General features: G+C 39.4%; 2 pseudogenes; one reads left to right on the forward strand and one right to left on the reverse strand.

Annotated features, from left to right (window-relative positions):
- Window positions 1–7,679: 7,679 nt before the first annotated feature.
- LOC114496945 lies at window positions 7,680–9,447 on the reverse strand (annotated as a pseudogene).
- A 1,175-nt stretch (window positions 9,448–10,622) lies between these two features.
- LOC114496947 lies at window positions 10,623–25,348 on the forward strand (annotated as a pseudogene).
- The last annotated feature ends 272 nt before the right edge of the window (window positions 25,349–25,620 follow it).

Consider the following 25,620-nt stretch of genomic DNA (forward strand, 5'->3'; position numbering starts at 1 on the left):
TGGTTAAAAATAAAGTCATCTTAAATTTTTTAAAAGTTCTTTTCTGTCTCAATTTTGAAAGAGTTTACAGCCAAACTTTGTGGCAGAAGATGTTTATTCATCCAAAGGTAAAATTGAAATCATTACATACAATACTGCTTCAGTGTTTTCTGATTTAAAAAAAAAAATCAACTTAAGGTCCAAAATAAAAAAATAAAGACAGAAAAGTACAAAAAAAACAAACAAACCCAAAACCCTTCAATCCAACGAAAGCACTATTTCCCTGGCCAGGTAGCTCAGTTGGTAAGAGCAATGTCCTGATATACTAAGTTCCCTTGTCAGGGCACACACAAGAAGCAACCAGCGAATGCATAAATAAGTGGAATAAGAAATCAATGTTTCTCTCTCTCTCTCTCTCTCTCTCCTTTTCTCTCTAAAATCAATAAATAAATTTAAAAAATAGTTGGTTAAAAGCAATCACTATTAACTTAGGACATTTTACTGAATTATAACATATACAGGGAAGTACAAAAATTCTAAGCCCCTAGTGAATTAAAGCAACATGAAATTTTGTGTAACTACATCTCCCACATAGTTCAAGAGGCATTTATCAGCATCCTGGAAGATCCCCCCATGCCCCTGTACCTCACCACCCTCTGTCTCCACACCTTGTAACCACTGTGCTCATTGCTAAACTCTTGGAGTTTTGTGCAAGTTCCAGTTCTGTTTGTGAACGTTCCATGTGGCTGGATGGATCTGTGCTGTTTCATGTGGCTTTAGTTCCATCAGCTTCATTGTTGTATCATGTTCTATCATAGGTTAGTTTACAAGTTTAACAAGTGAAAATTCAAGATACCCAGCTGAAATTTGAATTTCAGATAAACAATAAAGATTTAGTATAAGTATGTTCCATGTACTATTAGTGATATGTTTATACTTAAATATCATTTCCCTAAAATTTAAATGAGCATCTTGTATTTTATTAGGTAGGCCTAATTTTACAATATATAAAATTTAAATAAGACTCTACTTTTGGAAGTTTTCAGTTTTAGCTATTGCAGATATGCTGCTAACAGTATTCTTATACATGTCTTTTCATTGTTAAGGTTTTAAAGAAAATTCTTCCTTTTGCAATATGTAAATACATGCTTTCAATAACAATGTGATCAAATTATAGTATCAAAATTTCACATGTTTCAAACATTAACATTTTGGGGGTGGGTAGTATTTCTTTGGGTGATGGGAAATTGCTAAATTATATTAAAATTATGGCACATTTTATTGGTAATTTAGATAATGAATTCACAGTTCTGGAGAAGTACTCCATAGAGTTTAAAGAACAAGAGAGAACAAAAATGAAGAGGTAGTTGCAGAACAAGCAAGATAGGAGCTCTTGAGATTTGCCTCAGGCTCTTCTCTAGAAAATTTAGCTAACATACATCAGTGCAGGTACAATCCCAAGGCAGTAAGAGTGGAGAGAAAGAGATGCTGGAAAGAACGGAAGGAAGGCTGTTCAATGTGGGGCATTACTCAGCTGGCTATGGCTTCAAGAACATTTTATAGTAGGTTCCTTAACCACAGAACAGGGCCCTAGAGAGGCATATGGATGCACTGAATCTGAACGACAGCTTTAGGAGAGGAACACAAGCAATTCCTCTTTACAGTGTACCTCGGGGGAGGGTAACACTCCCAACTTTCAGGTTTGGATAATCCAGCCTTGCTGTTAGGACACTGGGAAAGCCAGATTCTCTCTGCTCACAGTCTAGTCAGAATCAGGCAATGGAGCTGCTTTTTAACCATGCAGGAAGGTGATGGAGGTCTTAGAGCATCCCATTCCTTGCCCGAAGGGAAGGTGGAGGCAATCACCTAATGCCAGAATGAGGCAATGGTTATGCTGACCAAGGCTTTGCAGTCATAATGGGCCAAACTGTTACTGTAGCTGCCCCAACCTGGAGACAAAACAAGCTTCCAGGACTCAGGGGCAAGGGGGATTAGGCCCGTGGGGAGTGGCACCTATATCCCACCAAACCCAGGAAGGGAGTATAAACTGGGGAGAGCAACTCTGATTTTCAAGGGGAACAGAATGGATAGAAAATCTGGTAAGCCAAAAACCAACAGTAAACCATATGAACAGTCACAGAAATTAGAAACCTAGCCTCTGTTTTTATTTTGCCTTTCATGTAGCATCCCCAGGATGTTAAGGGATTGATAAACTCATAGAAAAGGTGAAAGAATGATAAACACTTGTGTCCACAGCCAATTCTATAATATTTTCTTTATCATTTATTTACCATTAAACATTTTTAATGCAGTTCAAGTTAATGCCCAGAATCAGATATACTATCCCTGAACAGTTTACCATGTTAATTTTCAAAAGGAGTTCAATATTTCTTTAGACTTACTTAAAATTTACATATATTGAAATGCACAGAGTTTAAGTTTTGTATAACTCAGATTTGTATTTTCATCATGACTAATGATTGAGAATTTCATTGAGCTAACTTGGTAAAGTTTCATCTAGAATATTTTTCTAAATTTTTACTGAGTTGTCTTTTTACTACATTTGAAAATTCTGTATACATTCTGGACATTAGTCTTATCAGGCATATGATTTACAAAATTTCTCTTAGTTTGTGCCATACTTGTTTTCTTACTGCTATCTTTTGATGGGAATGTTTTTAACTTTGGTACAATCTAGTTTATTCATTTTTAACGGTATTGCATTCTATGGTTCTGTCTTTAAAAACATCTATCCCCAAGTGCTTATATTAAAAAAAAATCAAAGGGCAAATGTAGTAAGCTAAGTTTTCTTCCAGAATCCTTATAGGTTTAGTTTAAGTTTTCTATATTTTGTGAGACAAGAACTGAGCTCTCTTTTGTTCTAAGTGGATGTCTGGTATTTCCAGATCCATTTGATGAAAAGGTTCTTCTCTCCACTGTGGTGTCTTTGTCAAAAATTAAATGACAATTTATATGGATCTTTGTCTGGGATCCCTATTCATTTTCACTAGCCGGCTTGTTGGCCCTTATGCAGGTGCCACACTGTGTTGGTCAGAGGAGCTTTGCACTAGGTTTGAAATGCAATTAGAGTCTTCCAAATTTGTCCTTCTTCAAGATTGCTTTGGATATTTTAGGTCCTTTGTATTTTCATATAAATTTTAGAATAAGTTTTTTCATATTTACAAAAAAGCCTAGTGAGATAAGGATTGCATAGGAATTTATAGATAATTTGGAGGGAGTTAAAAGCTTAATCACATTGCCTCTGAATGAATACTATGTAAATATCCCTTTATTTAGGTCTTTTCAAATTTCTGAGGAGTGCACTTCCAGATTAGCATAATAAGGACCACTGAAAATCCACATCTTCACATGAGAAACAAGAACACTAGCAAAAACTTATCAAAATGAACTTTTTGAATTCCGGTCATTAGCCAGAAGCTTAAGACAATTTAAGGAAAGCTTATTCAAGAAAAACTGAACCTTGGTAAGAACAACATTCGTGGTGCTTTAGCTTGCCTTATTCCCGTGTCAAACCACCCTCTCCCTGCCGGATCATGACAGCTTTGAAAACCAACAGCCTCATAATCACGTTAGCCATGAAAAAATAGCCTATCCTAGAGGGGCAAAATGAGAGGGGCACTTCCGTTAAATCTGTTTCCAGAGAGTAGTCTTAATTTGGCTTGCCTGGCAATTCCCTGAAAATTTTCCATCAGAGACACTGTCTTTGACTGGACACAGAAGTTAATCTTTGTAAACTTTCCACTAGGCATTTGTCAAGAACAATCAGCAGAAATCATTTAGTATCACATGACCTGAAATGTAAAGAATTGGTGTAAAGGGGTGTCCAACATTTTGGTGTCTCTGAGCCACACTGGAAGAAGAGTTATCTTGGGTCACACATTAAATACACAAACACTAATAAAAACTGATGAGCACAAAAAAGGTTTTAAGTAAATTTACGGTTTTGTGTTGGGTCACATTCATAGCCATCCTGGGCCACATGCAGGTCATGGGTTGGACACCCCTGGGCCAAGCTGATCAACAAAATTAGGAAGAAAAGCTCGGGAATGATAGGTCCATAAGGGGTACATGCCCAGCGCTGTGTGCATGGTCAGGAAAGACCTGAGAAGGTGTGAGAACCTCTTGTTTCTGGCTGACCTTGAGGCTCTGTATAAGTAGGAGTAAAAAGAGGTAGGGGAAGTAGTCAAGAGGTAAAGATTTTAGCTATAGTTGTAGTTGATATGCTTGAGTAATTAATGCATAGGGAACTGAAATGTTAAAGATTTTAGCTGTAGTTATAGTTTATAGGCCAAAGTGATTAATGCATGTGGAAATCTTATTCCTATGGGACTCCAAGAAGTTCAGCCTTGTGCCCCAGGGACGTCTGTAAACAATTGATCATCAAGGTGGTACATAAGCCATTGTGTTCCAGGGAGGGAAGGTCTATGATTCAGATAAAATTGACCAAGTAGATAAAGAACTGTCAGGGAAATCACAGCTGTACTGCTCTTATCTGATTAAATTTTTTCCAAACCCTTTACCTGCCCTTATAAAAAGGTTGGCTTGAGATAAGATGTTAAAATAGTTCTTGAGGTTATATATAACCCACCATCTTCTCAGATCACCAGCATCTGAATAAAGCCGCCATAAAGATTCAATCCTTGTCTATACTTATTGGTTCTGGTGGTGACAGGCAGAACGAACAACAACTTTTCCAGTTTTAGAAGCTGGGGTAGAGTGGTAAACTGCCTGCCAGAGCATCAAAGGCATGTCTCAGAGCACACAGCCAGTCCTTAGCAGAGGTCAGGAGCTGTAGTGGTTTAAAGTGTGGATGAAAAAGGGGTTCTATGTAAAGTAACCCCACAGGGCGATCTGATCTCAAATTGCTAATTGGGCTGGTCATGGTGTGTATCTACCCCCAGGCCTATGACTGTAGTAGATGATTTATCTTTGCCTTAAGCACTACCTGTTCATTGTTCTTGTGCAGTTCAGTTTACACACCTTTGAAATGTCATAGTGAGCCTCTTTTTTCAGGTTTGTTGGAAGAAACCACCCTCAAGAAAGCATATAATCTTGATAATTATCCTGTAATCTAATCTGTTTCTTGTTTTTCCCACCTTCCTGTAATCTTTATAGTCCCTCCTTAATTCCAAATGCATAAAGAAACTACAAAACTATTATTCTCTGAAGCATTTGATATCTTGTTTTGCTCAAATAAACAAAAAAATTCTGTACAGGTTTGGACATTTTTTTATGTTGAGAAGAGCATTTAAAGAAGTCTTTGTTCAATCATTAGTTGACCACTAAGCTAACCAAGCAGCGAGTCTGTGGCCACATGGTTGAACCAATTCTTATTTCATTTCATGGGCTGAGTAAAAACAGTAACTGAAAGTACAGAGTGGATGGGAAATAACATCTAGACATCATGTGGGGTGGTAAAATGGCAAAGGTGGATTAATTTCGGGCATTCTAAGTTCAAGGCAAGTCTTAATGCCTATATGGAGACCACTAAACAACAAGTCATTCAACCAACAAGCATCTGGTGCTGGGGCATGTCCACCCGATAGCAGCTACACTGAAAGATGCTTCCACCAGCATTAAGCAGAGTTTGAGAAAATGTTTTCCAATTTACCTATCATTAGGTCACTCCTTTACTCTCAAATTTTAAAACATCAAGCACCTAAATTGTTTTCTATCTTATAATCAAGCACCTGAAGTTGGTATGCTGAAGTTGTAGCTCAGCTGAAATCACTACCAAGACCTTTGCCTCTAGCACGATGGTGCAATGCCCTGTTACTCCTTCAGTGGGAGGATGGGGAGTGAATTCATCTTCAGCTGGGACTCCAGGCAGCTGTAGAAGCCTTAACTCAAACATTGAGTCAGCAGTCCATGATCTGCAAACTTATGGGGAACGTTTCTCTAATCTGTGAGAGAAATGGTAGTTTAAGAATCTGAAATCAAGACAAATGAGTATCAGTTAAAAGGATAAAGCCTTCCAAGTAAGTCTTGATATTGATCTAATGTGAGAAAGCTCTTAGGAAGAAGTTGACTTTCCCTCTTTGACTCTGCCTCCCCTCTTCACACAGACTCAAGTTTCCATAGCCCATGGCCAAGAGCACTTCCAATCCAGTGATTATTTCTGCCAAGCAGAGTCAGGTCGACCAGCTGCTAAAACCATTTAGGAAGGACTGAATTGATTCTCATGACACGAGGTGTTGTAAGACTTATAACAAGTTTATAGACCTCCGTGGAAATCTGACTCATTTTTCTTATCGCCCATATAAAGGTTTTAAGGTGAACAGATGATTGTATGGAGGTGATTATTTGGCAAATAAGGGACATCTGGGCTCTAGTCACAGCAAGTAAACCTCTTTAGCTGGTGGAAGGGAAGAGGAAACAAACTTAAAAGAATTTTGGTGGAAAAAATAATTTTGGGTTTATTTATTGGGTTGGCCAAAAGGTCCTAGGTTTTTTTTCCTATAAAATAAAACACATTTTTAATTTTCACCAGTAACTATTGATTTGGATATTCTGAATATGTTGGCTGTCTCCTGCATGGTATAATATTGATTGTTCAATTAATGTCTCAATTTGATTACTATCAACTTCAACTGATCTACCTAGCTGCAGAGCATTGTCCAGCAAGAAATCTCCAGCAAAATCTTTGCAAATCACTTTTGACATGTTTGATAAGTCACAGCACTTTCTTCATACACTGCAAAAATCTTATTTTGTGTTTCAATTGCATTTTTATCTCTATTGAAATAATAAAACTTAACATGCTGAAAATGTTGCATATTTTCTTCCACCTTCAAAATTAAATTGGCTACAAAAAACTCACCAATTTTTATTTTTATTTTTTAAAGATTTTATTTATTTATTTTTAGAGAGGGAAGGGAGGAAGAAAGAGAGAGAGAGAAACATCAATGTGCGGTTGTTGGGGGTCATGGCCTGCTACCCAGGCATGTACCCTGACTGGGAATCGAACCTGCGACACTTTGGTTTGCAGCCTGTGCTCAATCCACTGAGCTCTGCCAGCCAGGGCCAATTTTGATTTTTAAATACACACTGATATGACAGCTGTCACAATGCAATCTAACAAAATAATTTCAGATGATGTTAGAGAAAACTAAGCTCTACTAGAGCCATCTTACAGAAAACACAAAACAAACATTTTGGCCAACCAAAAATCTCAACGGGAGTCATATTAATAAAGTATTCAAGTAGCAATATTTGAGAGCTTTGATTATAGACTCAAGAAAGTTTCTCTGAGAAACTTGTAATCCTCTAGAATGGCTACATACTTCAAATACCCAGCACTGAGAATAGTGCCAGGGTACTTCCCACAAGCACATCAAGGAGAAATCAGTCTCTGACTGAACTTAAAAAAAAAAGTATGTATATATTAAAGAAGCTTAACCAAGAACAAACCCTGGGACCCTGAAAAAAATCAATGTTTCTTCTGAAAGTCAGTAACAACCACCAGTGTGGTGTGGGCACACCTGAGAAGTTATAGGTGCCTCAGTCCAATTATCACATCCCAAAGATTCTTCTCAAATGCTAGTACTCAGGACTAGCATTCAACAAGTTGCTGATCTTTGTGGACCCTGATTATTAGCACAGACAGCTGCTACAGCTGGATATATGGCTGCTCTGTATCTACTACCAAATCCACAGCCACCCCCACAGCCTCAGAAGAGTTACATGTATTCAATGCTCCACTTGCAGGCAAGTTCCTTCACTGTTTTCTTGTTGGCAAGCCTGGCCAAGTGCTTCTGTTCAAACCCATTGGATCTGTCCACTCCACCCCATCAATATCCAGGCTAGATACAGAGTGTTGGGAGGAAGTGCTGGGCCACTGTAACAAGGTCTCACTTTCTTATTCTTGTTCTCGGCCTTATTCTTCTTGATAAAGTTGGCCATTGGGTCCCCATGTCTTTCTCTCTTGGCATCTGATTCATATCTTCATCAATATAGCAGGCCAGAGGCTTCTGCATTTTCTCTACTGTATCCTCCACATTTTGTTGCTGTTGTTGACTATGGACAAGTCCTTTTCCCCAGTGGGTACCCAGCTCATCTCTCTGAGTCCTTCTCTCTGAGGAGAAAAGGAGAACATCTCTTTTCTCCTTTGCTCTAAACTTTCCAGTTTCAAATTCCTTTTATGCCTGAATTTCTCAAACTTGGTTTCAGCATATTGGAATTCAGCCTCAAATACCATGGCTTTTTGGTCCCGTTTCTTGAGTTCCTGCTGCTCTTGCTGTATGTCAGTTAACACGAACCCAGTTCTGGCCCCAGAATACATGTGTGCAGCCTTCTTTCCCAGGGGCTGTGAGTCCTTCAGGGTGGAGACAGATTGGAATCAGAAGATTTGGCTCTCTGTTTCCTCCTTAGTGGAGAGAGATCAGAATCAAAGCTCTTGTGTGTAGGTCTAGTACATGAAGGTGACATATCTGAATGAGAATCTCAGTGCCCTGAACTTTGTTTATTCCATGGAGGAGAAAGATCTGAGCCAGAGGCTTTCCAACTGTCACTTGGGTAGGAAGAAGAGTCCAACTTGTGATTCTGATGTCTTCTCTCTGAAGAGCTTGTAAGACATTTCCTATGGCTGGATAAGAGCCTTTAAAAATCATGCTGTTTATTTTCAAAATGGAATTTCACTTGCTGTTTTGTGAAAGAGAGAGGTCTGAGTCATATTCATATTTGCTGTTGTTTGGGCATGAGGGATGAGAGGACACTGGCCCCTTCCAATGTGGAGAAGCTTTATTAAAGGCACTTTCTGGGGCTTTACTGCTTCTGATTCTGGACAGGGAATGAAGAACATGAGGAGCCAAATTGGAGTGGGGGGGAGGGGAGTCATGATGGGCTCTATTGAACTATTATGTAAGGAGTGCTAGGTTGAGAAGGGGTATTGTTGTGGGCCCTTCCATGGGGAGAGAGATCTGAGGAGCTGTGATGGGCCCTCCTAGGAGGATCTGGTGTGTCATGAGGGCCTTTTTAGGAGATATACCTGAAGGACAATAATGCTTCCTGATAGGAAAGGGACTTGGTGAATCATGACAGCCCCTCTTAGGAGAAGAAGAATCTGGGGAACCAGGACAAAAATGTCTGTGTGAAGGTAGATTCTTATCAAGGCCTCCTAGAGGCTTCTATTTTACTTGGGAACATAAGGTTTCCATCTGCTTTACCTTTTCTGGTCACTCATCCACAAACTCAGCCACTGCAGGCAAATCTCCTTCTTTTACTCCTTTTCTGGTTTAGTAGTGGAGGCAGATGTCCTGCTCATATCATCATCCACAATCTGCATTCCCTTGCCACCAGTACTTCCAGGCTTCGGCCACTGCTTGTGAGGACTGAGAATGGTCTCAAACGCCCCTAGGCTCTGGCATCTGCCCCAGAGCAGAAACGCTGCAGACACTCGTCCTGGTAGAGCATGAAGCTGCTGCTGTGATGCAGCATGGGTGGGGCCATGGTTCTGACTGAACTTGATGTCATTACAGTACTTCCTGACTGTGGTGAAAGGATTTGAGGAGAATTCTGGTTAATGCAGCTTAGGGAAATGTTGAGGTGTCAGCTGGGTTTTGGAGTTTGGACAGAATTTACCTGGGCACAGATCAGGTGGGAAGGGAGATGGAATATGGTGTATGGAGATGGAATATGGTGTATAGAAATGAGTCTAGAGTATGGGGAGTAATTTGACATCTTTCTTGGAAGGAGAGACTTATATAACCAGGACAACCAGAACATTTTGTGAAGTGGGGAGGCAGTCTTCACATGTAACTAAACCAAAACTTAAAAATAAAGCCAATGCAATTATGGATTGGAATAAAAACAGAATGATTTGAGATGTAGTTATTAATTCATGACATGAACATTAACAGTGATTATTGCTTGCAAAATAAAAATGGGGTATAGAAATGCTTGCAAAATAAAATTGCTTGCAAAATAAAAATGGGGTAACTTTAAAAGGTTGTACCCCAGAACTACTTATGAGCATGTTGGCCATCAGTACTCAAGTCTGGACCAGTATGACCAAGATGACCACAACTGAAAGAAAATAGTTCTCATTTTAAATTGTAAAAGATAACCTAAAAAATTTGATTACTTGAAAAGGACAAAGGAAAAAGGCAGAAATGAATGAGGATAATGCATTTTTTTAATGCTTTTATAGCTAAGAACTTTATCAGGAAACACTGAAGTTCTTGCTATTCAGTGTAATCACTATGCCTGATAAAATTACTTGGGAAGTTGTCAAAAAATGGATACCAACATCACTACTGAGAATGCATTTTTACTTTCTAGAATAACACCAGTTCTAAGAAGAGTCAAGCTACTATATATCTGAGGTTGTTCATCCTACAAAACCCTCAGGTACCTAAAGGGGAATTCTCAGGGAATGCTGCAGTGGAAGAGGTAAAGCACTTCACTATACAACATCACTAGAATGAACATGGCATCTCTTGATAAGTTACCAAGAAACTTTGTTTTTACAGAAGTAGAACTTTCTAGCTTAGTTTTCATTAGAGGATCTGGTTAATTCTAACAGTTATTCTACATAGAATAAAGACTTTCACTGTAGAGACAGAGATATAAGATCCAGACAGCTTAAAACCAGAGCTTGCTTAAGCACAAACACCAACACCAGCATGAGCTCCAACAACAGCAAAACACCAGCAACAGCAAACACCAACAACAGCAAAAAGGTTGAGTTCATGGACCCAGTGAAACCCATGGTACACTATTCACTAGAAGATCTGGCTTCTCTTTCCATGCATCGTACAATGTTGGTCCATGACAAGATAGCTGTGTGGAGTAGTACTCCTTCAAAAGGCATGGAATCAGTTCATTTCCTGCCTCTGGTCTACCCCAGTTGTAGTCAACTACCCAGGCAAGTCTGGGTGGATGAGGGAGGGTATTTCCTTGCAAGTATCAAAGCAAAGGTCTAGGATACACAACACAGTTCCGCTTAATGTGCTGGGGGACTGAGATTTACCTGGGTGACAACTTCACTATATTCTCACCCTGACTTCATTCAACTCAGACACTCTTAGAGGGTAGCATTTCCTCTCATTGATGGGAGATTTGAAGAGGTGAAGTGACTGCCAAAGCCACACGAATGGTGAAGGGTTAGGGTCAGTTTTCAAATACTTTGACTTACAAATTACTCATGTGAAAATCATTCACCTAGAAAGGGACAAAATGTTTGTTCCATTTTAAATGAAAAGAAACATACAGACTTTAATGCACCTTTAAAAAATGCTTTTTACTGTATTCTCAGACATTTCTTGCTTTTGAGACTCACTACTTAAGTTCCCATTGTTGATCTGAAAATATTGTTACTCAAGGAATCATGAGTTGCACACAAGTCATTTTAGCTATCTGCTATGAGGGTCAGGCTTTGTGCTCACATTTAAATGCATTCTGCTGTATAGCCATCATCTTTCTTTCCCACTTTTTCCTGAGCATTTAGCTCCTCATGAGTCGGAGTTCTCTCTTGGCAGTGTTCAAAGATCTTAATTCTGTGTCCACTACTTTACAGTATTGCTGATATTATAAATACAAACATACTTAATGAAACCATTGGGTTTGCTGGTTTATAGGTATTTTAACTGAACCATCATAAAAATCATTGGTGGATTGTTGTACACATATTTATGGGTGTTTTAGTGGTATTTGAAGAAGTTGGTTGGGAATTTGGACAACCTAGGAATGCTTTGTTTTCCCACTTAAAATACTGATCCCTGCTATCCAAGTGTTCTCTACTTAACATGTTTTTAGGACACAAATATTTGATACAAGATTAAAGAAAGCATGCATTGTTTCTCAGGTACAATTATACTAGAAGATATAATGAAGTAGTCAGATGCTTCTATCTATATGTAGAAACTCCAGGAGGTAACAACTATGAAAGGAGACCAATACAATTGCACTGAAGTGACAAAGATGCCCCTGTGGTATAGTCTTTAATAAGATGATTTTTTAAATGTATGTATTTTGTTTTTAAAATTTTGTACCAAAAGCTAACTTGCTCTGAGATGTTGCTTTCTTGGATAACTCAGTAACTGTTAACCAGTACAATAACTAACTTCCAAATTCAGATTAAAAATTGTTTTTCACCTTCATGTAAGTTATGCACTGTGCTGGGCTGCTGATTCCTGAGATCCTGAGATCTAGCATTCTGCAGCTTCTGGAGCTCTGCCCACTAACTGTCAGTATCAACAGCCCCCAAGGACTGACAACTAAATTGCCCCCATAAGTTTTCAAGATGCCCTGAAGGGGGTGGGGGAGGTGTGTGTGTGTGTGTGTGTGTGTGTGTGTGTGTGTGTGTGACACTGTCCCTCTTGGAAGTGCTGAATTCTACTATCTACCACCACTGAGATCTTAATTTCACAGCCCGCAATTTGAGAAAGAACCACATTCTAGGGGCACCATTGACAGACAGCTGTGATGGTTCCTCACTATCATTCTGGGGTCAAGACACACAGGAGATAACTACATGAGTCATTAAGTAATGCAAGAGCTTCCAGAGGCCAGCATACCTCTGACAGGAGAGTATAGAGTAGTAAAGAGAAATGGCTTTGGAGTCAAACTGCATATGTTAAATCTCAGCAACATAAAAATAGGCCATTTCCTTATTCTGTTCCTCAACTTACTCATCTGTCAAGTGGGTATGTTAATAGAATCTAACACATGGGTTTGTAAGGATACCCTATAGTGCTTGACATAAAGAGCCTGAATGTTATCTACTATTAAGTTATTTGTTCTTTTCTAGGCTGGTGACACCAAGCTAGCTAATTTGTATATTAAAAAAGAATGTTAACCAATAACTCATACACGGGTCTCAAGCCTAAAAATAGGATTCATGTCTTAAGAACTGGGTTTGTAGAACTCATTCCAGAGCCCAGAATTGCATTTACCCAAAGTGAGATATGCTTAAAGCAGTGAGTATATACCTACATATTTTCTAGGTTGTGAGTTTCCTTGGTTGGTATTCCTAATGTTCCATATTTCTAAACATTTGCTTTCTTATGACTAGACAATACTTTAGGTATTTTTTTTAAAACTCTTGGTAGTCATAAAGAAAAACCTGAACATTTGCATGTCTTTTCTATTAGGCTTAAGATAAGCTCATCACTGATCAAAACCAAGCTGAACTTCCAAGAGGTAAAACATCTGTTTTACATTATTTTTTATGACTTGCAATATTTGACTGGTATTTCTATTGTGGAATAAATGTTTAGGGAGAAATGATCGTGGTCTTCTTCTCAGACCTATAAGAACACCAATTGGGATCACTGTCAGTCCTGAGGGACAATCTGCAAGTGAACAACTGATTAGTCAGCTGCTCTGTGCAGTTTTACGTGACTAGCATGTCAGATGATGCCTCATATCCTATTAGAGGCCTTCTATTTCCATTTGGGGAGTTTCAAGAACTTGGAATCCTGAAATAATTAGCTTTTTGATCACAAAAACAATAGGTAATATTTTCCACCCTTTCCACTTATGAGCCAAAACTCAAGGTGCAAATAAATGGGGCTTAACCTTTAAGAGTCTTCCTGTTGCATTTCACACAACTATCCCTTCTCCTGGAACCCAGAGGGGAGAATTTGAACTGTAACACAAGGAAACAAGGCTCTTGGCATTCAAGTTTCTCCAGCTTTTCAACCATCAATGGACTATTTATTATTTCCAGCATTGTTTATCATGCATCTTTATAAATTTCCTCTTAATTTTGGTTTAATAGCATTCATCCGAAATTAAGTCAAATGGCAGCCTAGCCTGTAAGAGGGCTAAGAAGAGGGCTTCTCAGCAGTCAGTCAAAACAATAAGTAAAAAACTTTAGAACTAATCTCCACTGCTCTTCAGTGACCTCTCATAAAACTGAAGCCCTTCTACCCCGTGTGAACATGAGTGACAGGCTTGGCTTTTTCCTGACAAACCACTTTAAGTTACCTATTTTATGGAACATTGGGATTCAGGGAAAAATACAAAATATTTCTAGAAGAGATATTTAAACCCATCATTCCATGTAAGAACCAAATAAGCAGTAGCTAACATGATTAGATAAATACAAAGCATGTTAGAAGTTTAACTATGTTTTCGCCTATGATTATTGAAATAACATTGGGTATATTTATAAGGAGAGAAAAGCACCTATTAGAAAAACTATTAGTTAGCTTTCAACTGGAAGACTACCAGTATGTAAAGAAAGTTTTCTGGGGGGTTCCACCATAATGAAAACACGCAAAAAAAAAAAAAATCAACAGTTGCTATACTCATCCAATATCCCTTAATTAATTCTTGAGACCATGTAAGCATGCCACTGATACTTCCATTAAAAGAATATGTAGCAGGAGATGCAACCACTTGACAGTCTTCAGTGATCTACCATGGCACTTAGTGAGGCGGGGCATCATTTGCTACCCTCAGCCAGACACCAGGCAGTGGGCTGCTAGAGCTAGCCTACTGCTAATGTGACCAACAATGCTCTAGAATGTTTGCTTAGCTTAGACTTTCTCAGAACTAATCTGTAGTCAGCTTCTTCCTACCCAATCCTGCTTCCATCTCTCCTTTTTAGGAGTTAGAAGTACACTGGTGTGTATGACTTGTTTCACAGCTGTTTCCCTTAATAAGTGAATTCTATCTTGGCTTCTGCTTTTGAGAATCTGAACTGATAAGGGAGGTACTGGGTGGGATTGATTGAGAAGGCAAGCAGTAAAATGGCTTGAGGACTCACTCTCTGATTGCACAGCCAGGACACCACCACACAGAGGGAAGCTGGGGACAAAGATAATACAAGGTATAAGGTGGTGGCACACTTAGATAATTGATCAGTTGGAGACCTTGGAAAAATACCCCAGTAAAGAGAAAGCACCTAGCCAGTAACATGTTTCAGGCATTTAAATATTGGGAAGAGACAAACCACAGAATGAGAGAAAATACTTGCAGGATACATGAATTACAACAAAAAATTCTAATAAAGTGGGCAAAGGATTTGAATAGATGTTTCTCCAAAGTGTATGTACAGATGGCCAATAAGCACATGAAGATGTTTGATATCACCAGTCATTATGGAAGTGTAAATTCAAACCACAATGGGGTAGCTATTTTACGGGTGTGAAGTGGCACTAAAAATTTTGGCAAGGCTGCGGATAAATTGGAACTCTTGTGCATTGTTGGTGAGTGAATAAAATGGTGCAGTCACTATGGAAGAGTTTGATTCCGTAAAAAAACTAAATGGAATTTATGGATTGTATAGTAATTCCATTCAGATACACATCCAAAGCAATTGAAAGCAGGGCTTCAAACAGATACCTGTAAGCCAGTGTTCACTGCATCCTTGTTCACAATAGCCAAAAGGTAGAAATGATCCCCATGCCCATCTATAGGTAATTTAGTAAACCAGAATGGGTACATGCAAAAAATAGCTTATTTAGAGGAATGAAGATCTGATACATGCTACAACATCAATGAACTTTGAGGACATTATGCTAAATGAAATAAACCAGGCAAAAGTGACAAGATTGTGTGATTGTAGATACCTAAAATAGGCAAATTCATAAAGACAAAGTAGATTAAAAGTTACCAGAGCTAGGAAGAAGGGGAATGGAAAGTTATTGCTTAATGGTTACAGATTTTCTACATAAGTAATGCAAAAGTTTTCAAAATAGATAGTAGTGATGGTTGCATAATGTTTTGAATGTAAAATAACACTGAATTGTACACTTAGTTGAAATAATGAGTTTTATGTTATGGGGGTAGAGAGAAGAAAGGTTATGAGAACATTTGTCTACACAAATACTTGAAGATCTGTACACCAATTTTTACAAATTTATAATTGTCAAAGGAGAAACAAATGTGTTAGCTGATGAATAAATAAGGTGCATTAGATTATTCAACAATAAAAAGGAATGAACTGATGCATGTTACAACATGGATGAGCTTCCAGTACACACGAAGTGAAAAGGAAAGAAGCCAGAAGCAAAACACCATGTATTCAATGATCCCATTTTTATGAAGTGTCCAGAAAAGGCAAATCTAGAAATAGAAATTAGATTAATGGTTGGTTGGGGCAGGAAATGGACTACACATGGGCATGAGCAGTGTTTGTGGGTGATCATCTAAAACTGGATTGTGATGATAAATGGAGCTCTGAATTCACTAAGCTAGTTGCATCCTTAAAAAGGGTGAATTTTATTGTATAAGTCACAACACATTAAAAATGCTTAAGGCAATGTGAGGTAAGAACACATCCCAGTAGGAGAATCACAATACAGGTACCACAGGTGTTGGAGCAAGGCCCATGCTATCCATAGACCAGAAATGTATGTCTTTCAAGAAGCAGTTGCCAACCATCTGCTGAATAGAGATCAAAATGTTGACCAGAGGGATTCAAGTGCCCATGAGTCTGGACCTGTCCACTACAAGCTTGGTTCCATCAGACTTGCCAAGTTTATAAGGTTAGACAGGATCAACAGCAGTGCATTGTAAGACAGAAATGAAACAACCAGGAACAAAGCCGAGGAACACCAGAGATCACAACCTGCATTATAGTAGGTAGCTCAGATACCCAGGTCACCTACTAGGGTTGCATCATTGTCTCTCTCATACTGTACAGATGACAGTATCGTGTGGGTACGTGTCTTATACAGATCAGCAGAAGGAAAATCCTGAACTCGGTTTACAGATAGGTTGGATCAGTATATGGATATAAATTGAGGTTTTGGCAGGTATTGGGGTGGCCTTGATAAACAAAATGACAACAGAAATCTTCTGAGTGGGCAGAGATATAAGGAATGCATGTGGTCATCCACACGTACATTCTTTGTGAAGAGAAGTGGCTCAAGATGATAATGGCCAGTGGCCTGGCTGTATGAGCCCTGAGAAGATCTGAGAGATCAGAAACAAGGTGGTCTGGCATACAGGTATGTGATGCACACATTGCCATGTGAAGATTTTTGTATCACATGTTAATGCCTGCAAGAAAACATTCACCATGGAAGATTTAATAATCAAGGAGACAAAATGACTCAGCCAGTTGACACTAGGTAGCCTTTGTTACTGGCCACCTAGAACTGGCACAATGGGCAACTGAAAGGTGTGGCCATGATAGGGATGAAGGTTACACTTGGGCACAATGGCATGGTCCCACCTTACAGTTACTGCCTCCTCTGCATATCCAACTTGACAGCACCAGAGACCCACCCTGATCCCAAATATGGCTATCTTCCTTGAGGAAACCGGTTGTCTATTTGATGGTAAGTTAACTCAACTGGGCCCAGCCTGCAAACGTCAGTGGTTCATCTTCTCAAAGAGGTAGGTTGGATAGGTGAGGAAATCAGGTAATCCACATGAATGCTTCCTGGTAACGGTGTGGAGCTGCTGTAGCTGTCAGCTATTTCCACTTAAGAGTGTGCTTACTGTCCTGGCCAGGTAGCTCAGTCAGTGAGAACATTGTCCTGATATGCTCAAGTTATGGGTTTGATCCCTGGACAGAGCACATATAAGAATTAACCAATGAATGCATGAGTAAGTGGAAAACAAATCAATTTTTCCCCCTCTCTCCCCCTTCCTCTAAAACTCAATAAACAAAAATTTTTTTTAAATTGTGCTTACCAAGAGATAAGACTCTTCAGGAATGAAGGTCAGGGTCACACTATTAGGTAAGCTAAGACCTGAGGATGATGGAAGTTTTGAGTGGACAGTGATGAAAGGAAGCAGAGTATTACTTGGTGCCTTGATGTCCACTGCTGTGAAGAGAGCTGTAGTTTAACCTGTTACCCTTTCCTATGTTTCTCCTCAGTAAGAAGCACCCAGGGAGTAATAGAGGAACCACTCCCTCAGCATGGAGAAACGTATTTGTGCAGCACAAAGAATGTGGTGGCCATGGAGGCACTACCACTCAGATCTCCTTCAAGGCAACCTAATGGTATTGGCCTCTAGCTGATGCCCCTTTAAATCCAAGGTGTTCTTGCTGAGACTATGCTCTTTTTGGGCAGTTCCCATCCAATGAGAACACAGCTGAGATACTAATTCCCAGCCATTCCTGCTCAATGTGGACACCTCTGTAGGCATTCTTTACACCTAAACTTCCCTTTGGGCCTGAAGAGACTCTCAGAAATGCCTTGCAGCCTGGGACTCTTCTCAGTCTTCCTCTCCTCCACCACCACCTCCTTCCTTGCTTGTGGTCAGACTTGTATAACTGTGTGCAGGCTTTCTTTTACTCCTGCTCCCTTCCCTTATAGCTTTCACAGAATTTTCCCCAATAAGTCACACTTAATCCATCTTGGTTCCTGCTTCCTAGCAGATCCAAACTGACAGTACCCTAAATCAAAATTTAAAAAACATAGCCCTGGCTGGCGTAGCTCAGTGGATTGAGCGCAGGCTTTGAACCAAAGTGTCGCAGGTTCGATTCCCAGTCAGGGCACATGCCTGGGTTGCAGGCCATGGCCCCTAGCAACTGCACATTGATTTTTCTCTTTCTCTTTCTCCCTCCCTTCCCTCTCTAAAAATAAATAAAATATTTTTTAAAAACTTAACATTTAAGTCTAATATTGGTAAATGACTTAATTCATTGTCATAGAAGTTAACAGGCATCTCATATGCACTGCTGGCAAAAACCAATTATCTTTAAAGGTATAATGGGAGCCTAGATTCATTTTAGACTTTTTATAATATGCATACAGTGTGATAAATTTTCCTCTAAGCACCCCTTTTCCTTCATCCCATAAATTTTGGTAATTTATATTTTTGCTTTAATTTAGTTCAAAATTAAAAAAAAATTTCTCTTGGAATTTCCTTGATCCATGTGCCATTTAAAAGTGTGTTGTTTAATATCCAAGTAGTTTAATGTCTTTCAGCTATCTTTCTAGTATTCTTTCTGTTACTCATGTCTACTTGAGTTCCATTGTGCTTTAAAAGCACACCTTTGTATCTATTCTTTCAACTTTGATAAGGTATGTTTTATAAGGCGTAACATCCTCTTAATGAATGTTCTGTGTGAGATTTGAAAAGAATGTATTCTGCTGTTGCTGGATTATTCCATAGGTTTTAGATTCAGTTGATTTATGTTGCTGTTCAGTTATACTAATTTTCTGCCTGTTGAATCTGTCAATTACCTATAGAGGGATGTTGAACTGTCCAAACATGGTAGTGGATTTACCCATTTCTCCTTGCAGTTGTATTGGCTTTTGCTTCATGTATGTGATGCTTTTGTTAGGTGTACCCAGATTGAGAATTATGTCCTGTTGGAAAATTAACCCCTTTATTGTATAATGACCCCTCATATTTTTTCTTGTTATAAAGTCATCTTTGTATTAAATGAATACAGATACTCTAGTTCTCTTTTGATTAGTGTTGGCATGGTATTATCTTTCTCCATCCCTTTATTTTTTGAGCTTGTGTCTATTTAAGTTGGGTTTCTTATAGAATAGTTATCGTTGAGACTCGGTTTTTGATGCACTTCAACAGTCTGTCTTTTATTTGTTGTATTTAGATCCTTGACATCAGAGTGATTGATATAGTTGGATTAATATTTGTTACTGTTTTCTATTAGCTGCCTTTGTTTCATTTTTGTATTCCACTTTACTTTCTCTGGTTGTAGTTAAATACTCTTTATTATTGCATTTTTCCTTTAGTATACAATAATTTTTGTTTTAGTGGTTGCTCTTAAGATTGCAGTATACATTTACAACTAGTCCATTCTTTTAAAGAACACCATACTGCGTCATGGGTAGTGCAATTACCATGTAATAGTGCATTCCTAATTCATCCCTCTCATAATTTCTGTCATTCATTTTATTTATTCATAAACTAGAGTTGCAAAATACATTTTTGAACAGTCTGTTACCTATCAGATCAATTAATAGACTTTTACCTTAATTCATTCCTTCTCTCATACTCTTTTCCAAGGTTTATCTGGGTTTCTGACCTGTATCAGTTTCCCTTTTTCCTGAAAATTTCTTTTAACATTTCTTGCAAGGCAGATCTACTGGCTACAATGTTTTGTCTAAGAAAGTCTTTGTCTCTCCCACTTTTGAAGGATAATTTTCACTGGATGAAGAATTCTAGTCTATTCCTCCTGCCCCCTTCTGTGTTTCACTCGACTCTTGTCCGTATAGTTTCTGGAAAAAATTCTAATGTAATTTCTATTCTTGCTTCTCTAATATTAAGATGTATTTTTTTCCTTCTGGCCGCTTTCTGGTTCAAGATTTTATATGGTTTGACTATATATGTAGATGGGTTTGTGTGTGTCTGTGTATTTGTTCTAAGCTTCCTGGATTTATGTTTTGTTATCATTAATTCTCAGTCATTGTTGTTTCAAATATTTCTTTTTATTTCATTCTTCCGATATTTCTATTATATGTTACACTATTTGTAATTTTCCTGAAGTTTAGATATTCTATTCTGTCCTTTCCTTTTCTCTTAAATTTCAGCTTCAGAAGTTCCTGTTGACATTCACACTGATTCTTGGTCATCTCCAGTCCATTGATTAGCCCAAAGGCACTTTGTTTTTGTCGGTTTGATTTCTATCATTTCCTTTTGATTCTTAATGTTTCCATCTCTGCCCACAATACCCATTTGTGTGTGTGTGTGTGTGTGTGTGTGTGTGTGTGTACTTTTTAGAATCTCTAGCCTATCCATTAGTTGTTTTAAATTACCAGCCTTAATTCCAAAATCTTTGTCACATCTGAATCTAGTTCTGATGTTTTCTCTGTCTCTTCAAACTTTTTAGCATGCCTTAATTTTTTTTTGTTGTTGTTGTTGAAACTGGACATCATGAGCTGGTCAACGGAACTGAGGTAACAGGCCTTTAGTGTGAGGTTATATGCTTATTTGGATATGGTTTAGACTTTGTTTACTATAATGGTCTGTTTCAGTGGCTTAACTTCCCTCTGATACTTTCCTTGATTTTTGTGTCCCCTGTTGTCTTTGGGATTCCCTAGAAACTTTAAGGCCTGAGACAGGTTTTTTCCCCCATTTGTGTTTCCCTGCTATTACATCAGGAAACCTAGTGATGTGGTGCTGAGATGTGAGGGAAAGAAATGCTTTCCATAGTCCCATAGTCCAGAGATGAGGTCTTGGGCTGTTTGTTACCTATCAGATCAATTGAGGTTGAAGAGCACAGTGAGCCTGTGCCCTTGGGCCCTAATCTTCAAAAGTTCTTCTGTTTGTTTTTTTCTTCTCTTCCTCATGTGAGACAGAAACAGTAAGAGGGAACTGGAGCTGGGTATTTTCCTTCCTCCCACATGAAAGGCTAAAGGGGGTTGAAGTTGGGTATTTTCTTTCCTATTAGTTGGTTAGGTAACTGATAAAAACTGTTTCTTTTGAGGGCAAGCCTTGTTAAGAACAGAATGCTCTGGAATATTTCAAGATGGTTATTTTTCCTTTTCTTCTGTTGAGAGCAGGAAGGGATTTTTCTCCTGTCTTCACTGGGAGAACCTGGTAGGAGGTCCTGGGGGGTAAAACTCAAGTATGGGACCTTCCCCAAAACCAGGCCCCTGCAGTTTTTAAACCCTCCAACTGGTCTACACTAAGCCTCCAGCAGCCATCAGTTCAGTTTTCCTACTTAGATACTGGTCCTGTGAAGGTTTCTGTCACTGAGTTTCTACTCTGGTAAAGTTGTTATTCTCCAGATCAGCCTGTCTCTTCAGTTGTAGAACTGGTAAAATGAGGAAAATGGGAAAACAACCAATGTGCCCTGTGGCCTCACATTTCTGGTGGATTAAAGAAGAGTTGGGCTTATTGCTGGTTTAGTTTTATTCCTAGTTATGTGCATGGGAGCGATCACTTCTACACTCATGACATGACAGCCCACATCAGGAGTCCTCGCCACCCGAACAGTTACAGACATCTCTGTTCAGGAGCACATGCAGCTCAGTCACGAGAGTCTGGATTTATTATGGGTAGGTTTTGTTTTTAACTCATTTCATTGAACAACCAGTTATAAAACAAAGTCCCCTCTCCCACAAACCCCCCAATGCAAGAATAGCTTCTTTTAATGCTTGAAACCAGATGGACTTGGAGTTCAACAATGAATTTCTGGGAACCTTGAACACTGACTTGCTTTTGGGCAGCCATCTTCTTCCTTCTCAGGATAGGATATTCTTTCTTTGTTAGAAAAATGTTTTCCTTCAACCTCAAGAGACTAAGTTGTAACAACAACAAAAAAATTACAGTCCGATAACACTGGCCATATTCATTGCTTCTCAAGGGGATCAAAACAATTACATGGCATTTGACAATTAAGTTGCCAAATGCATTCCTCTATGCATGACTATTGGTGAAGCCTTGATTTAGCACAGGTAAATTGCATTTAATCATCTGTAGACAAATGGTTCTCCCAAGATTCTCTGAAGCATAGAAGCATGACCAGACAGCTGCTGGTCCAATGGTAGGAGGAAGAAAGGGGGAAAAAGCAGCCACTTATTTGGCCTGGTGTTCAAGTTTAGACATTGGAATGTCCTTGCCATATTTGGTGTCAGGTGAAGCATTGAATTAAAAATGTTTTTTTTTCTTTAGACTATTTCAAACGAAGGGGTCCCAAACTATGTAAGAAATGTTGGTGGTATATCCTGTTACAATCTTCAATTGCGATAAGTAGGGAAAACAGCTAAAGCTAGAATAGATCTTGTTCTCATACTTCAATGGACCTGCCACTCAACTACTAAGAAGATAGTAGTGAGGGTTTCTTGAGTTGCTTTCCCAAGTTGGGCACTGTAGGGAAGCTTGACAGGTATGCAGGGACAGTGGAGGCCAAAGAGGTACATGTGGGTTCTGGAGCAGGGAGATGCTTTGCCTTTTTTAATTGAGACCATTAGTAGGCTCCTTATTCACACTGATGTAACACGAGTGGTTATCACACTACCACATAAATGTTTTGCCCATTTGGGCCACATATGCCCTCCTCAGGCAATAGCATTACAATACAAGCTCTAGGGATGGTCCATAAATATTTGGGTATTTTTCTCTGCCACATCCATTTTTTAGTGTTAGAAGTTCAGAGTCACTAAATTGAACAGAAACAGTCATTTTGAGTGTCTGATAGAAAGTAGCAAGAAGGCAAGATGTTCCTTGCTATCATAGAATTCAACTTGTTTAGTAGATACCATCAGATGTTATAAACCTGACATGGATAGTTGCTCTACCTACATTCAAAACAACCCCCGCCCCCCAAGGCGGAGGTTTCCTCATTTTACAGATGAAACTGAGTTTGAGATTGACCCACCAGACTCACATGGTACTTACTGGAGTGGCCTGAGATCCAACTTCAAACACCTAGCCTTATCATAGCCCTAGCCTTCAGTGACCACAGTTAGGCTAAAAAGTAGCCACATTGGACATAGATGCCAAAATGTGAGAATGCCAGGGAAAAGGGACAAAAAGAGCTTTACAAGTAGAGATAGAAGCTTAACCTGAGCACAGGATTTAGTTTATGGCATTATTCAGAGCAACACAACCAGCTCCTAGGCTGGAGCCAACTGCAGTGGAAATAAAATGGACACCAGCTTCCATCTAGAAAGAGCTGAAAGCATTTTATTACATGAAGGCAAAAAAACAGCTTTTCATATGAATGCCAATACTCTGGTTGTGCAGACTGTACAAATCTTTCCTTAAGAAAGATGTCGAATTGCTCCCCATACATTAACCTCATTCCTACACACCATATACTGTCTCACTTCCTACCAGGCCTTTGCCCAGGTAAATTCTATCCAAATTCCAAAACCCAGTGGACAGCTCACTTCCCTAAACTGCTTTAACCACAACTTTTCTTCTCAAATCCTTCCATCCAATTAAGAGCTACTGTATTGATATCAAGTGGCAAGAGAATGTGGATGAGGATGTGAATGAGGATGTGAGCTGGACATCTGTCTCTACCACTAAACTGGAAAAGGAGGAAGAGAAAGATGGAGATTTGCCTGTGGTGGCTGAATTTGGATGTGCAGAAGAGGTAAAGCAGATGGAAACCTTTCACTCCAATACCAGATGGAAGCTTCTGGGAGGCCACAATAAGGATCTACCTTCACACTGATTTTTTTGTCACAACTCTGAATTCATCTCTCCTAGAAGGGCCTATCACAACACCCCAGATCCTATGCCTAGGAGGATCCATCATGACATCCCAGGTCCAGCTCCTATAGGAGGGCCAGTCACAGTTCCTCATATATCTTCCTCCATAGAAAAGCCCATTAACAGCTCCCTTGACATCTCAACCTAGAAGGACTCTTGATTCCTTGGACACATTGCATCTCAGGAGACCTCATCATGTTCCTCATTCACTGTCCAGAATCAAAAGCAGTAAAGCCCCAGAAAGTGCCTTTAATAAAACTTATCCACATTGGAAGGGGCCAGAACCTTCTCATCCCTCCCTCCCAGCAGCAAATATGGATATGACCCCTCTTCTCCATAAAAAAGTGAAATTCCATTTTGGAAATAAGCAGCATGATTCTAAAGCCTCTTCATACAGCTGTAGGAAATGTCTTAGTACAAGCTCCTCACTGAGAAATCATTGGAATTGAACATTGTACTCTTCTTCCTACATAGGTCACAGTCAGAAAGTCTCTGACTCAGAACTTTCTCCTCCATGGAATAAACAAAGTTCAGGGCACTGGGATTTGATTCAGATGTCACCTCCAAGTATCAGACCTACACACGAGAGCTTTGATTCTGATCTCTCTCCACTAAGGAGGAAACAGAGAGCCAAATCTTCTGATTCCAATCTGTCTCCACCCTGAAGGACTCACAGCCCCTGGGAAAGAAGGCTGCACACATGTATTCTGGGGCCAGAACTGGGTTCGTGTTAACTGACACAGCGAGAGCAGCAGGAACTCAAGAAACGGGACCAAGAAGCCATGGTATTTGAGGCTGAATTCCAATATGCTGAAACCATATTTGAGAAATTCAGGCATAAAAGGAACTTGAAACTGGAAAGTTTAGAGCAAAGGAGAAAAGAGATGTTCTCCTTTTCTCCTCAGAGAGATGAGAAGGACTCAGAGATGAGCTGTGTACCCACTGGGGAAAAGGACTTGTTCATAGTCAACAACAGCAACAAAATGTGGAGGATACAGTAGAGAAAATGCAGAAGCCTCTGGCCTGCTATATTGATGAAGATATGAATCAGATGCCAAGAGAGAAAGACATGGGGACCCAATGGCCAACTTTATCAAGAAGAATAAGGCCGAGAACAAGAATAAGAAAGTGAGACCTTGTTACAGTGGCCCAGCACTTCCTCCCAACACTCTGTATCTAGCCTGGATATTGCTGGGGTGGAGTGGACAGATCCAATGGGTTTGAACAGAAGCACTTGGCCAGGCTTGCCAACAAGAAAACAGTGAAGGAACTTGCCTGCAAGTGGAGCATTGAATACATGTAACTCTTCTGAGGCTGTGGGGGTGGCTGTGGATTTGGTAGTAGATACAGAGCAGCCATATATCCAGCTGTAGCAGCTGTCTGTGCTAATAATCAGGGTCCACAAAGATCAGCAACTTGTTGAATGCTAGTCCTGAGTACTAGCATTTGAGAAGAATCTTTGGGATGTGATATTTGGACTGAGGCACCTATAACTTCTCAGGTGTGCCCACACCACTCTGGTGGTTGTTACTGACTTTCAGAAGAAACATTGATTTTTCAGGGTCCCAGAGTTTG

The sequence above is a fragment of the Phyllostomus discolor genome, chromosome 5, assembly GCF_004126475.2.
Source record: "Phyllostomus discolor isolate MPI-MPIP mPhyDis1 chromosome 5, mPhyDis1.pri.v3, whole genome shotgun sequence".
Lineage (NCBI taxonomy): Eukaryota > Metazoa > Chordata > Mammalia > Chiroptera > Phyllostomidae > Phyllostomus > Phyllostomus discolor.